The 14,474-nt window shown below is 47.1% G+C and overlaps 1 pseudogene; it reads left to right on the plus strand.

Moving 5' to 3' along the window:
- LOC135564923 (trinucleotide repeat-containing gene 18 protein-like) overlaps window positions 1–14,474 on the plus strand; it is a 151,269-nt pseudogene that overhangs the window by 62,138 nt on the left and 74,657 nt on the right.

Raw genomic sequence — 14,474 nt, forward strand, 5'->3', positions numbered from 1 at the left:
TGTCTCTCTCTCTCCCGCCCCAGGTTTAGGCCCCTCTCCGCTGCACCAGGCCCTCCCTCCCTACCAGCTGGCCAGAGACCCCCAGTCAGGACAGCTGATGGTTATAGCCACAGAACACATCCCACGCTACGGTACGATGTGAGGATGACTGGGGTGTGTGGAACACTGCTTTGATCATGCGTAACCTTATATCGTGTCCCCGTAGGAGGAGATGTGTTGGATGGGGGTGGCGCCCCCCAGTGGCCAGGGGTGTATGGAGCAGGCAGTTCTCTGCAACATGCCGCTCAGCTGCAGATGTTGTCACAGCAACAGATGCTGAGGCAACACGAGCTGGTGATGATTCAACAACATGCTGCTCAGGTTCTGGAGCTGCAGAGGAACGCTCAACTGATGGTGAGGACACACCTGATGCACACCTGATAAACACCTAACTGGTGCTGACACACCTGATGCGCACCTGATAAACACCTAACTGGTGCTGACACACCTGATGCACACCTGATAAACACCTAACTGGTGCTGACACACCTGATGCACACCTGATAAACACCTAACTGGTGCTGACACACCTGATGCACACCTGATAAACACCTAACTGGTGCTGACACACCTGATGCGCACCTGATAAACACCTAACTGGTGCTGACACACCTGATGCACACCTGATAAACACCTAACTGGTGCTGACACACCTGATGCACACCTGATAAACACCTAACTGGTGCTGACACACCTGATGCGCACCTGATAAACACCTAACTGGTGCTGACACACCTGATGCACACCTGATAAACACCTAACTGGTGCTGACACACCTGATGCGCACCTGATAAACACCTAACTGGTGCTGACACACCTGATGCGCACCTGATGTACACCTGATGCACACCTAATACACACCTAACTGGTGCTGACACACCTGATACACACCTGATACACACCTAACTGGTGCTGACACACCCAATACACACCTGACTGGTGCTGACACACCTGATACACACCTGACTGGTGCTGACACACCTGATACACACCTAACTGGTGGTGACACACCTGATACACACCTGACTGGTGCTGACACACCTGATACACACCTGATACACACCTGACTAGTGCTGACACACCTGATACACACCTGACTGGTGCTGACACACCTGATACACACCTGATACACACCTGACTAGTGCTGACACACCTGATACACACCTGACTAGTGCTGACACACCTGATACACACCTGACTAGTGCTGACACACCTGATACACACCTGACTAGTGCTGACACACCTGATACACACCTGACTAGTGCTGACACACCTGATACACACCTGACTGGTGCTGACACACCTGATACACACCTGATACACACCTGACTAGTGCTGATACACCTGATACACACCTGACTGGTGCTGACACACCTGATACACACCTGATACACACCTGACTAGTGCTGACACACCTGATACACACCTGATACACACCTGACTAGTGCTGACACACCTGATACACACCTGACTGGTGCTGATACACCTGATACACACCTGATACACACCTGACTGGTGCTGACACACCTGATACACACCTGACTAGTGCTGACACACCTGATACACACCTGACTAGTGCTGACACACCTGATACACACCTGACTAGTGCTGACACACCTGATACACACCTGATACACACCTGACTAGTGCTGACACACCTGACTGGTGCTGACACACCTGATACACACCTGATACACACCTGACTAGTGCTGACACACCTGATACACACCTGATACACACCTGACTAGTGCTGACACACCTGATACACACCTGATACACACCTGACTGGTGCTGACACACCTGATACACACCTGATACACACCTGACTAGTGCTGACACACCTGATACACACCTGATACACACCTGACTAGTGCTGACACACCTGATACACACCTGATACACACCTGACTGGTGCTGACACACCTGATACACACCTGATACACACCTGACTGGTGCTGACACACCTGATACACACCTGACTAGTGCTGACACACCTGATACACACCTGATACACACCTGATACACACCTGACTGGTGCTGACACACCTGATACACACCTGACTGGTGCTGACACACCTGATACACACCTGATACACACCTGACTGGTGCTGACACACCTGATACACACCTGATACACACCTGATACACACCTGACTGGTGCTGATACACCTGATACACACTTGACTGGTGCTGATACACCTGATACACACCTGATACACACCTGATACACACCTGATACACACCTGACTGGTGCTGATACACCTGATACACACCTGACTGGTGCTGACACACCTGATACACACCTGATACACACCTGATACACACCTGACTGGTGCTGACACACCTGATACACACCTGACTGGTGCTGATACACCTGATACACACCTGATACACACCTGACTGGTGCTGACACACCTGATACACACCTGACTGGTGCTGACACACCTGATACACACCTGACTGGTGCTGACACACCTGATACACACCTGACTGGTGCTGACACACCTGATACACACCTGACTGGTGCTGACACACCTGATACACACCTGACTGGTGCTGACACACCTGATACACACCTGACTAGTGCTGACACACCTGATACACACCTGACTAGTGCTGACACACCTGATACACACCTGACTAGTGCTGACACACCTGATACACACCTGATACACACCTGACTGGTGCTGATACACCTGATACACACCTGATACACACCTGACTAGTGCTGACACACCTGATACACACCTGATACACACCTGACTAGTGCTGACACACCTGATACACACCTGACTAGTGCTGACACACCTGATACACACCTGATACACACCTGACTAGTGCTGACACACCTGATACACACCTGACTGGTGCTGACACACCTGATACACACCTGACTGGTGCTGACACACCTGATACACACCTGACTGGTGCTGACACACCTGATACACACCTGACTGGTGCTGACACACCTGATACACACCTGACTGGTGCTGACACACCTGATACACACCTGACTGGTGCTGATACACCTGATACACACCTGACTGGTGCTGACACACCTGATACACACCTGACTGGTGCTGACACACCTGATACACACCTGACTGGTGCTGACACACCTGATACACACCTGACTGGTGCTGACACACCTGATACACACCTGACTGGTGCTGACACACCTGATACACACCTGACTGGTGCTGACACACCTGATACACACCTGACTGGTGCTGACACACCTGATACACACCTGACTGGTGCTGACACACCTGATACACACCTGACTGGTGCTGATACACCTGATACACACCTGATACACACCTGACTGGTGCTGACACACCTGATACACACCTGACTAGTGCTGACACACCTGAAACACACCTGATACACACCTGACTGGTGCTGACACACCTGATACACACCTGATACACACCTGACTAGTGCTGACACACCTGATACACACCTGACTAGTGCTGACACACCTGATACACACCTGATACACACCTGACTAGTGCTGACACACCTGACTAGTGCTGATACACCTGATACACACCTGATACACACCTGACTGGTGCTGACACACCTGATACACATCTGACTAGTGCTGACACACCTGACTAGTGCTGACACACCTGATACACACCTGACTAGTGCTGACACACCTGACTAGTGCTGATACACCTGATACACACCTGACTGGTGCTGACACACCTGATACACACCTGATACACACCTGACTAGTGCTGACACACCTGACTAGTGCTGATACACACCTGATACACACCTGATACACACCTGATACACACCTGACTAGTGCTGACACACCTGACTAGTGCTGATACACCTGACTAGTGCTGACACACCTGATACACACCTGATACACACCTGACTAGTGCTGACACACCTGATACACACCTGATACACACCTGATACACACCTGATACACACCTGACTAGTGCTGACACACCTGATACACACCTGATACACACCTGACTGGTGCTGACACACCTGATACACACCTGATACACACCTGACTGGTGCTGACACACCTGATACACACCTGATACACACCTGACTAGTGCTGACACACCTGATACACACCTGACTAGTGCTGATACACCTGATACACACCTGACTGGTGCTGACACACCTGATACACACCTGACTAGTGCTGATACACCTGATACACACCTGATACACACCTGACTAGTGCTGACACACCTGATACACACCTGATACACACCTGACTGGTGCTGACACACCTGATACACACCTGACTGGTGCTGACACACCTGATACACACCTGATACACACCTGACTGGTGCTGACACACCTGATACACACCTGACTGGTGCTGACACACCTGATACACACCTGCCTGGTGCTGACACACCTGATACACACCTGACTGGTGCTGACACACCTGATACACACCTGACTGGTGCTGACACACCTGATACACACCTGACTGGTGCTGACACACCTGATACACACCTGACTGGTGCTGACACACCTGATACACATCTGACTAGTGCTGACACACCTGACTAGTGCTGACACACCTGATACACACCTGACTAGTGCTGACACACCTGACTAGTGCTGATACACCTGATACACACCTGACTGGTGCTGACACACCTGATACACACCTGATACACACCTGACTAGTGCTGACACACCTGACTAGTGCTGATACACACCTGATACACACCTGATACACACCTGATACACACCTGACTAGTGCTGACACACCTGACTAGTGCTGATACACCTGACTAGTGCTGACACACCTGATACACACCTGATACACACCTGACTAGTGCTGACACACCTGATACACACCTGATACACACCTGATACACACCTGACTAGTGCTGACACACCTGATACACACCTGATACACACCTGACTGGTGCTGACACACCTGATACACACCTGATACACACCTGACTGGTGCTGACACACCTGATACACACCTGATACACACCTGACTAGTGCTGACACACCTGATACACACCTGACTAGTGCTGACACACCTGATACACACCTGATACACACCTGACTGGTGCTGACACACCTGATACACACCTGACTAGTGCTGATACACCTGATACACACCTGACTAGTGCTGACACACCTGATACACACCTGATACACACCTGACTGGTGCTGACACACCTGATACACACCTGACTGGTGCTGACACACCTGATACACACCTGATACACACCTGACTGGTGCTGACACACCTGATACACACCTGACTGGTGCTGACACACCTGATACACACCTGCCTGGTGCTGACACACCTGATACACACCTGACTGGTGCTGACACACCTGATACACACCTGACTGGTGCTGACACACCTGATACACACCTGACTGGTGCTGACACACCTGATACACACCTGACTGGTGCTGACACACCTGATACACACCTGACTGGTGCTGACACACCTGATACACACCTGACTGGTGCTGACACACCTGATACACACCTGACTGGTGCTGATACACCTGATACACACCTGATACACACCTGACTGGTGTGCTGATACACACCTGACTAGTGCTGACACACCTGATGATACACACCTGACTAGTGCTGACACACCTGATACACACCTGATACACACCTGACTGACTAGTGCTGACCACACCTGATACACACCTGACTAGTGCTGACACACCTGATACACACCTGATACACACCTGACTGGTGCTGACACACCTGATACACACCTGACTAGTGCTGACACACCTGATACACACCTGACTAGTGCTGACACACCTGATACACACCTGACTAGTGCTGACACACCTGATACACACCTGATACACACCTGACTAGTGCTGACACACCTGATACACACCTGACTGGTGCTGACACACCTGATACACACCTGACTGGTGCTGACACACCTGATACACACCTGACTAGTGCTGACACACCTGATACACACCTGATACACACCTGACTAGTGCTGACACACCTGATACACACCTGACTGGTGCTGACACACCTGATACACACCTGATACACACCTGACTAGTGCTGACACACCTGATACACACCTGATACACACCTGACTAGTGCTGACACACCTGATACACACCTGACTGGTGCTGACACACCTGATACACACCTGATACACACCTAACTGGTGCTGACACACCTGATACACCTGATACACACCTGACTGGTGCTGACACACCTGATACACACCTGACTGGTGCTGCTGACACACCTGATACACACCTGATACACACCTGACTAGTGCTGACACACCTGACTGGTGCTACACACCTGATACACACCTGACTGGTGCTGACACACCTGATACACACCTGATACACACCTGACTGGTGCTGACACACCTGATACACACCTGACTGGTGCTGACACACCTGATACACACCTGATACACACCTGATACACACCTGACTGGTGCTGACACACCTGATACACACCTGACTGGTGCTGACACACCTGATACACACCTGATACACACCTGACTAGTGCTGACACACCTGATACACACCTGACTGGTGCTGATACACCTGATACACACCTGATACACACCTGACTGGTGCTGACACACCTGATACACACCTGACTAGTGCTGACACACCTGATACACACCTGACTGGTGCTGACACACCTGATACACACCTGACTGGTGCTGACACACCTGATACACACCTGATACACACCTGACTGGTGCTGACACACCTGATACACACCTGACTGGTGCTGACACACCTGATACACACCTGACTGATGACACACCTGATACACACCTGACTAGTGCTGACACACCTGATACACACTGATACACACCTGACTGGTGCTGACACACCTGATACACACCTGACTGGTGCTGACACACCTGATACACACCTGATACACACCTGACTAGTGCTGACACACCTGATACACACCTGATACACACCTAATACACACCTGATACACACCTGACTGGTGCTGACACACCTGATACACACCTGATACACACCTGACTGGTGCTGACACACCTGATACACACCTGACTGGTGCTGACACACCTGATACACACCTGATACACACCTGACTAGTGCTGACACACCTGATACACACCTGATACACACCTGACTGGTGCTGACACACCTGATACACACCTGATACACACCTGACTGGTGCTGACACACCTGATACACACCTGACTGGTGCTGATACACCTGATACACACCTGATACACCTGATACACACCTGACTGGTGCTGACACACCTGATACACACCTGACTGGTGCTGACACACCTGATACACACCTGATACACACCTGACTGGTGCTGACACACCTGATACACACCTGATACACACCTGACTGGTGCTGACACACCTGATACACACCTGACTAGTGCTGACACACCTGATACACACCTGATACACCTGATACACCTGACTGGTGCTGATACACCTGATACACACCTGATACACACCTGACTGGTGCTGACACACCTGATACACACCTGACTGGTGCTGACACACCTGATACACACCTGATACACACCTGATACACACCTGACTAGTGCTGACACACCTGATACACACCTGATACACACCTGACTAGTGCTGACACACCTGATACACACCTGATACACACCTGACTGGTGCTGACACACCTGATACACACCTGATACACACCTGACTGGTGCTGACACACCTGATACACACCTGACTGGTGCTGACACACCTGATACACACCTGATACACACCTGACTGGTGCTGACACACCTGATACACACCTGATACACACCTGACTAGTGCTGACACACCTGATACACACCTGACTGGTGCTGACACACCTGATACACACCTGACTGGTGCTGACACACCTGATACACACCTGACTGGTGCTGATACACCTGATACACACCTGATACACACCTGATACACACCTGACTGGTGCTGACACACCTGATACACACCTGACTGGTGCTGACACACCTGATACACACCTGACTGGTGCTGACACACCCGATAATCACCTACCCCCCCTCTCTGTTGTAGGAGCGTCTGAAGGCCAGTGAACAGAGGGCAGAGCTAGAAGAGAAGACCAATAGAGGAGTTCCGAGCCCAAACCCCGCCCTGTACGCCCCCACTTCCTCCCCCTCCCTCCACTGCCATAAAACTCCCCTCCGTTCACCTCCCCCTCCACCTCCTCCCTCACCCCCCTGTCCTCCCCCAGGCCCACTCTCCAACACCCGGAGGTCCAGAGAGAGGTCTCACCCTTCCTCTCCCCCTTCCTCGCCCTCCCGCCCCACACTCTGCCTCCCCCCTGAGACCCAAGCAGGACGCTGACGAGGGAGAGGAGGAGGGGGGAGAGAGGGGGGAGAAACAGACCACCGCCCCCTATCACCGAATCTACACAGGTGAGCATCCTGTTAAAACTAATATTCTATTCTGTTACATTCTATTGTTGTATTCTATTCTGTTACATTCTATTGTTGTATTCTATTCTGTTACATTATATTGTTGTATTCTATTCTGTTACATTCTATTGTTGTATTCTATTCTGTTACATTCTATTGTTGTATTCTATTCTGTTACATTCTATTGTTGTATTCTATTCTGTTACATTCTATTGTTGTATTCTATTCTGTTACATTCTATTGTTGTATTCTATTGTTGTATTCTATTCTGTTACATTCTATTGTTGTATTCTATTCTGTTACATTCTATTGTTGTATTCTATTCTGTTACATTCTATTGTTGTATTCTATTCTGTTACATTCTATTGTTGTATTCTATTGTTGTATTCTATTCTGTTACATTCTATTGTTGTATTCTATTCTGTTACATTCTATTGTTGTATTCTATTCTGTTACATTCTATTGTTGTATTCTATTCTGTTACATTCTATTGTTGTATTCTATTCTGTTACATTCTATTGTTGTATTCTATTCTGTTACATTCTATTGTTGTATTCTATTCTGTTACATTCTATTGTTGTATTCTATTCTGTTACATTCTATTGTTGTATTCTATTGTTGTATTCTATTCTGTTACATTCTGTTACATTCTATTGTTGTATTCTATTCTGTTACATTCTATTGTTGTATTCTATTCTGTTACATTCTATTGTTGTATTCTATTCTGTTACATTCTATTGTTGTATTCTATTGTTGTATTCTATTCTGTTACATTCTATTGTTGTATTCTATTCTGTTACATTCTATTGTTGTATTCTATTCTGTTACATTCTATTGTTGTATTCTATTCTGTTACATTCTATTGTTGTATTCTATTCTGTTACATTCTATTGTTGTATTCTATTGTATTATATTATATTCTGTTGTAATAGAATGCTATTCTGTTACATTCTATTGTTGTATTCTATTCTGTTACATTCTATTGTTGTATTCTATTCTGTTACATTCTATTGTTGTATTCTATTGTTGTATTCTATTCTGTTACATTCTATTGTTGTATTCTATTCTGTTACATTCTATTGTTGTATTCTATTCTGTTACATTCTATTGTTGTATTCTATTCTGTTACATTCTATTGTTGTATTCTATTGTTGTATTCTATTCTGTTACATTCTATTGTTGTATTCTATTCTGTTACATTCTATTGTTGTATTCTATTCTGTTACATTCTATTGTTGTATTCTATTCTGTTACATTCTATTTGTATTTATTCTGTTACATTCTATTGTTGTATTCTATTCTATTACATTCTATTGTTGTATTCTATTCTGTTACATTCTATTGTTGTATTCTATTCTGTTACATTCTATTGTTGTATTCTATTGTTGTATTCTATTCTGTTACATTCTATTGTTGTATTCTATTCTGTTACATTCTATTGTTGTATTCTATTCTGTTACATTCTATTGTTTATTCTATTCTGTTACATTCTATTGTTGTATTCTATTGTTGTATTCTATTCTGTTACATTCTATTGTTGTATTCTATTCTGTTACATTCTATTGTTGTATTCTATTCTGTTACATTCTATTGTTGTATTCTATTCTGTTACATTCTATTGTTGTATTCTATTCTGTTACATTCTATTGTTGTATTCTATTGTATTATATTATATTCTGTTGTAATAGAATGCTATTCTGTTACATTCTATTGTTGTATTCTATTCTGTTACATTCTATTGTTGTATTCTATTGTATTCTGTTATATTCTGTTATAATAGAATGCTATTCTGTTACATTCTATTGTTGTATTCTATTGTATTGTTATATTCTATTCTGTTACATTCTATTGTTGTATTCTATTCTGTTACATTGTATTGTTATATTCTATTCTGTTACATTGTATTGTTATATTCTATTCTGTTACATTGTATTGTTATATTCTATTCTGTTACATTCTATTGTTGTATTCTATTTTGTTACATTCTATTGTTGTATTCTATTGTATTCTGTTACATTCTATTGTTGTATTCTATTGTATTGTTATATTCTATTCTGTTACATTCTATTGTTATGTTCTATTCTGTTACATTGTATTGTTATATTCTATTCTGTTACATTGTATTGTTATATTCTATTCTGTTACATTCTATTGTTATGTTCTATTCTGTTACATTGTATTGTTATATTCTATTCTGTTACATTATATTGTTGTATTCTATTGTTGTATTCTATTGTTGTATTCTATTGTTGTATTCTATTGTTGTATTCTATTGTTGTATTTTATTGTTGTATTCTATTGTTGTATTCTATTGTTCTATTCTATTGTTTTATATTGTTGTATTCTATTGTTGTATTCTATTGTTAAATTATATTTTTACATTCTTTTCTGTTACATTCTATTCTGTTACATTCTATTCTGTTACATTCTATTCTGTTACATTCTATTCTGTTACATTCTATTCTGTTACATTCTATTCTGTTACATTCTATTCTGTTACATTCTATTCTGTTACATTGTATTCTGTTACATTGTATTCTGTTACATTCTATTCTGTTACATTGTATTCTGTTACATTCTATTCTGTTACATTCTATTCTGTTACATTGTATTGTTGTGTTCTATTCTGTTACATTGTATTCTGTTATTGTTGTTGTGTTCTATTGTTGTATTCTATTGTTAAATTATATTTTTACATTCTATTCTGTTACATTCTATTCTGTTGCATTCTATTCTGTTGCATTCTATTCTGTTGCATTCTATTGTTGTATTCTATAAATTCTATTTTTACATTCTATTCTGTTACATTCTATTCTGTTACATTCTATTCTGTTGCATTCTATTGTTGTATTCTATTGTTGTATTCTATAAATTCTATTTTTACATTCTATTCTGTTATTCTATTGTATTATATTTTATTCTGTTACATTATATTATGATATTCTATTGTTGTATAATATTCTATTCTGTTGTATTCTATTCTACTATTGTGATTCTATTGTTCTGTTGAATTCTATTCTCTTATTCTATAGTTGTTCTGTTGAATTCTATTCTCTTATTCTATAGTTGTTCTGTTGAATTCTATTCTCTTATTCTATAGTTGTTCTGTTGAATTCTATTCTCTTATTCTATAGTTGTTCTGTTGAATTCTATTCTCTTATTCTATAGTTGTTCTGTTGAATTCTATTCTCTCTGTGTAGATACATCACTGCTAGATGAGAGGGATCATGTGTGTTATTTACCTGTCCCTGTGTTTGTGTGTGGATAGATATCACCCCTGGTTACCGTTACCAGTCCATCACCCCGCCGTTCAGCGCCCTATTCCCCCCCCGCCCCCTCCCCCATCCAGCAGGGGGTAACAAACACCCCTCGGTCTCCTCCCTGCCGCCACTCCTCCGGGCCACAGCTCCAGACGTGAAGCCTCGGGGCCTGGAACTCCGGCCAGACCAGGGGACCACGCTGAAGCATGACCCCGACCAGGAGCCACCCCAGCTGGTCATGAGTCCTGCTGCCCTGGACCCTCAGCTCCGGACCTCCAGCCCTCCAACCCTCAGCCAAATAGAGAGAGACGGAGAGTCAAGCCTCAAACACACACATCTCACCCACACACACACACAATTACACAAACATCCCAGCCTTACACACCCACATAAATACACCAGCCTCACCACAGGCCCCCAGCCCTGTCCTCCGCCCACACAGCCACATAAACACACCAGCCTCCCCACAGGCCCCCAGCCCTGTCCTCCCCCCACACAGCCACATAAACACACCAGCCTCCCCACAGGCCCCCAGCCCTGTCCTCCCCCCACACAGCCACAAGAACAACAGACCGAGGAGGAAGAGGAGGAGGCAGGAGCAGTCAAGATGGAGGTGTTGAACCACGGCTGCCGAGGAGCCTATCAGCTTCCACCGTCCGTCCCGAAGGTGGAGACTAAACCAGAGGTCACAGAGAAGTCTAGTCCCGTCCATTACCCATCATGCATCACGGCAAGCTCCGAGCGACCGGCCTTTAGACCCAGCCCCGACACACACGCATCCTCTCCTCCCCCTCTCTCTCCCTGCCCTCCCTCTCCCTCCCCTCCTCCCTCTCCATCTCCTCTCTCTCCCTGCCCTCCCTCTCCCTCCCCTCCTCCTTCTCCATCTCCTCTCTCTCCCTGCCCTCCCTCTCCCTCCCCTCTAAACATCGTCCCTGATGACTCCATGGCTGGTCTGATGACGCTGTTGGCTGCCAGTCAGATGCCCCAGGCTGCCCCCCCCCCTGCCCTACCCACCCTGCCCCAGACAGAGGCCTCCTCGCTGGGGAGGCGTGGCCAGTCCTGGGTGTCTGGAGGTCTGGGCTCTGGAGGATGACTCTACTCAGCGACATGGCCTCACTAGAGATGGATAGGATACAGCTGGAGCAGGGTGAGGAGGAGGGAGGGAGGAGGAGGAGGGGGGAGAAGGAGGAGGAGGGGGGAGATGGGATGGGAGAGGGGAAATGGAGGGGCAAGAGGAGAGGGGAGGAGGAGGGTGGAGGGAGGTGGAAGGAGAAGAGGGGGAGAACGGTTTGAATGTGACTAATTCAAAAAGTTCCTACACTGAATCTAATGCTGTGTCTGTTTCTCTCTCTGTGTGTTTGTCTGTTTCTCTCTGTGTGTGTGTGTGTGTCTGTTTCTCGTGTGTGTGTGTGTGTGTGTGTGTAGGTGAGGTGTTGTGTGGTCTTGACAGCCTGTTAGAGGCAGGTAGAAAGGTGTTGCTGGAGGCCATTGAGAGCCAGTCTCACATCAACCTCCCCAGACAACTACACCCCAGCAAGACCTACAGCTGGAGGATGAGGACAGACCCACAGGAGGTACCACACTGTAGACCTGGGGGGATGAGGACAGACCCACAGGAGGTACCACACTGTAGACCTGGGGGGATGAGGACAGACCCACAGGAGGTACCAGACTGTAGACCTGGGGGGATGAGGACAGACCCACAGGAGGTACCAGACTGTAGACCTGGGGGGATGAGGACAGACCCACAGGAGGTACCAGACTGTAGACCTGGGGGGATGAGGACAGACTCACAGGAGGTACCAGACTGTAGACCTGGGGGGGCGAGGACAGACCCACAGGAGGATGAGGACAGACCCACAGGAGGTACCAGACTGTAGACCTGGGGGGATGAGGACAGACCCACAGAGGTACCAGACTGTAGACCTGGGGGGATGAGGACAGACCCACAGGGGGATGAGGACAGGCCCACAGGAGGTACCACACTGTAGACCTGGGAGGATGAGGACAGACCCACAGGAGGTACCACACTGTAGACCTGGGAGGATGAGGACAGACCCACAGGAGGTACCACACTGTAGACCTGGGGGGATGAGGACAGACCCACAGGAGGTACCACACTGTAGACCTGGGGGGATGAGGACAGACTCACAGGGGGATGAGGACAGACCCACAGGAGGTACCAGACTGTAGACCTGGGGGGATGAGGACAGACCCACAGGAGGATGAGGACAGACCCACAGGAGGTACCAGACTGTAGACCTGGGGGGATGAGGACAGACCCACAGGAGGTACCACACTTTAGACCTGGGGGGAGGAGGACAGACCCACAGGAGGTACCAGACTGTAGACCTGGGGGGATGAGGACAGACCCACAGGAGGTACCAGACTGTAGACCTTGGGGGGATGAGGACAGACCCACAGGAGGTACCACACTGTAGACCTGGGGGGATGAGGACAGACCCACAGGAGGTACCACACTGTAGACCTGGGGGGAGGAGGACAGACCCACAGGAGGTACCAGACTGTAGACCTGGGGGGATGAGGACAGACCCACAGGAGGTACCACACTGTAGACCTGGGGGGATGAGGACAGACCCACAGGAGGTACCACACTTTAGACCTGGGGGGAGGAGGACAGACCCACAGGAGGTACCAGACTGTAGACCTGGGGGGATGAGGACAGACCCACAGGAGGTACCACACTGTAGACCTGGGGGGATGAGGACAGACCCACAGGAGGTACCAGACTGTAGA

This window comes from Oncorhynchus nerka, linkage group LG26, assembly GCF_034236695.1.
Source record: "Oncorhynchus nerka isolate Pitt River linkage group LG26, Oner_Uvic_2.0, whole genome shotgun sequence".
Classification (NCBI taxonomy): domain Eukaryota; kingdom Metazoa; phylum Chordata; class Actinopteri; order Salmoniformes; family Salmonidae; genus Oncorhynchus; species Oncorhynchus nerka.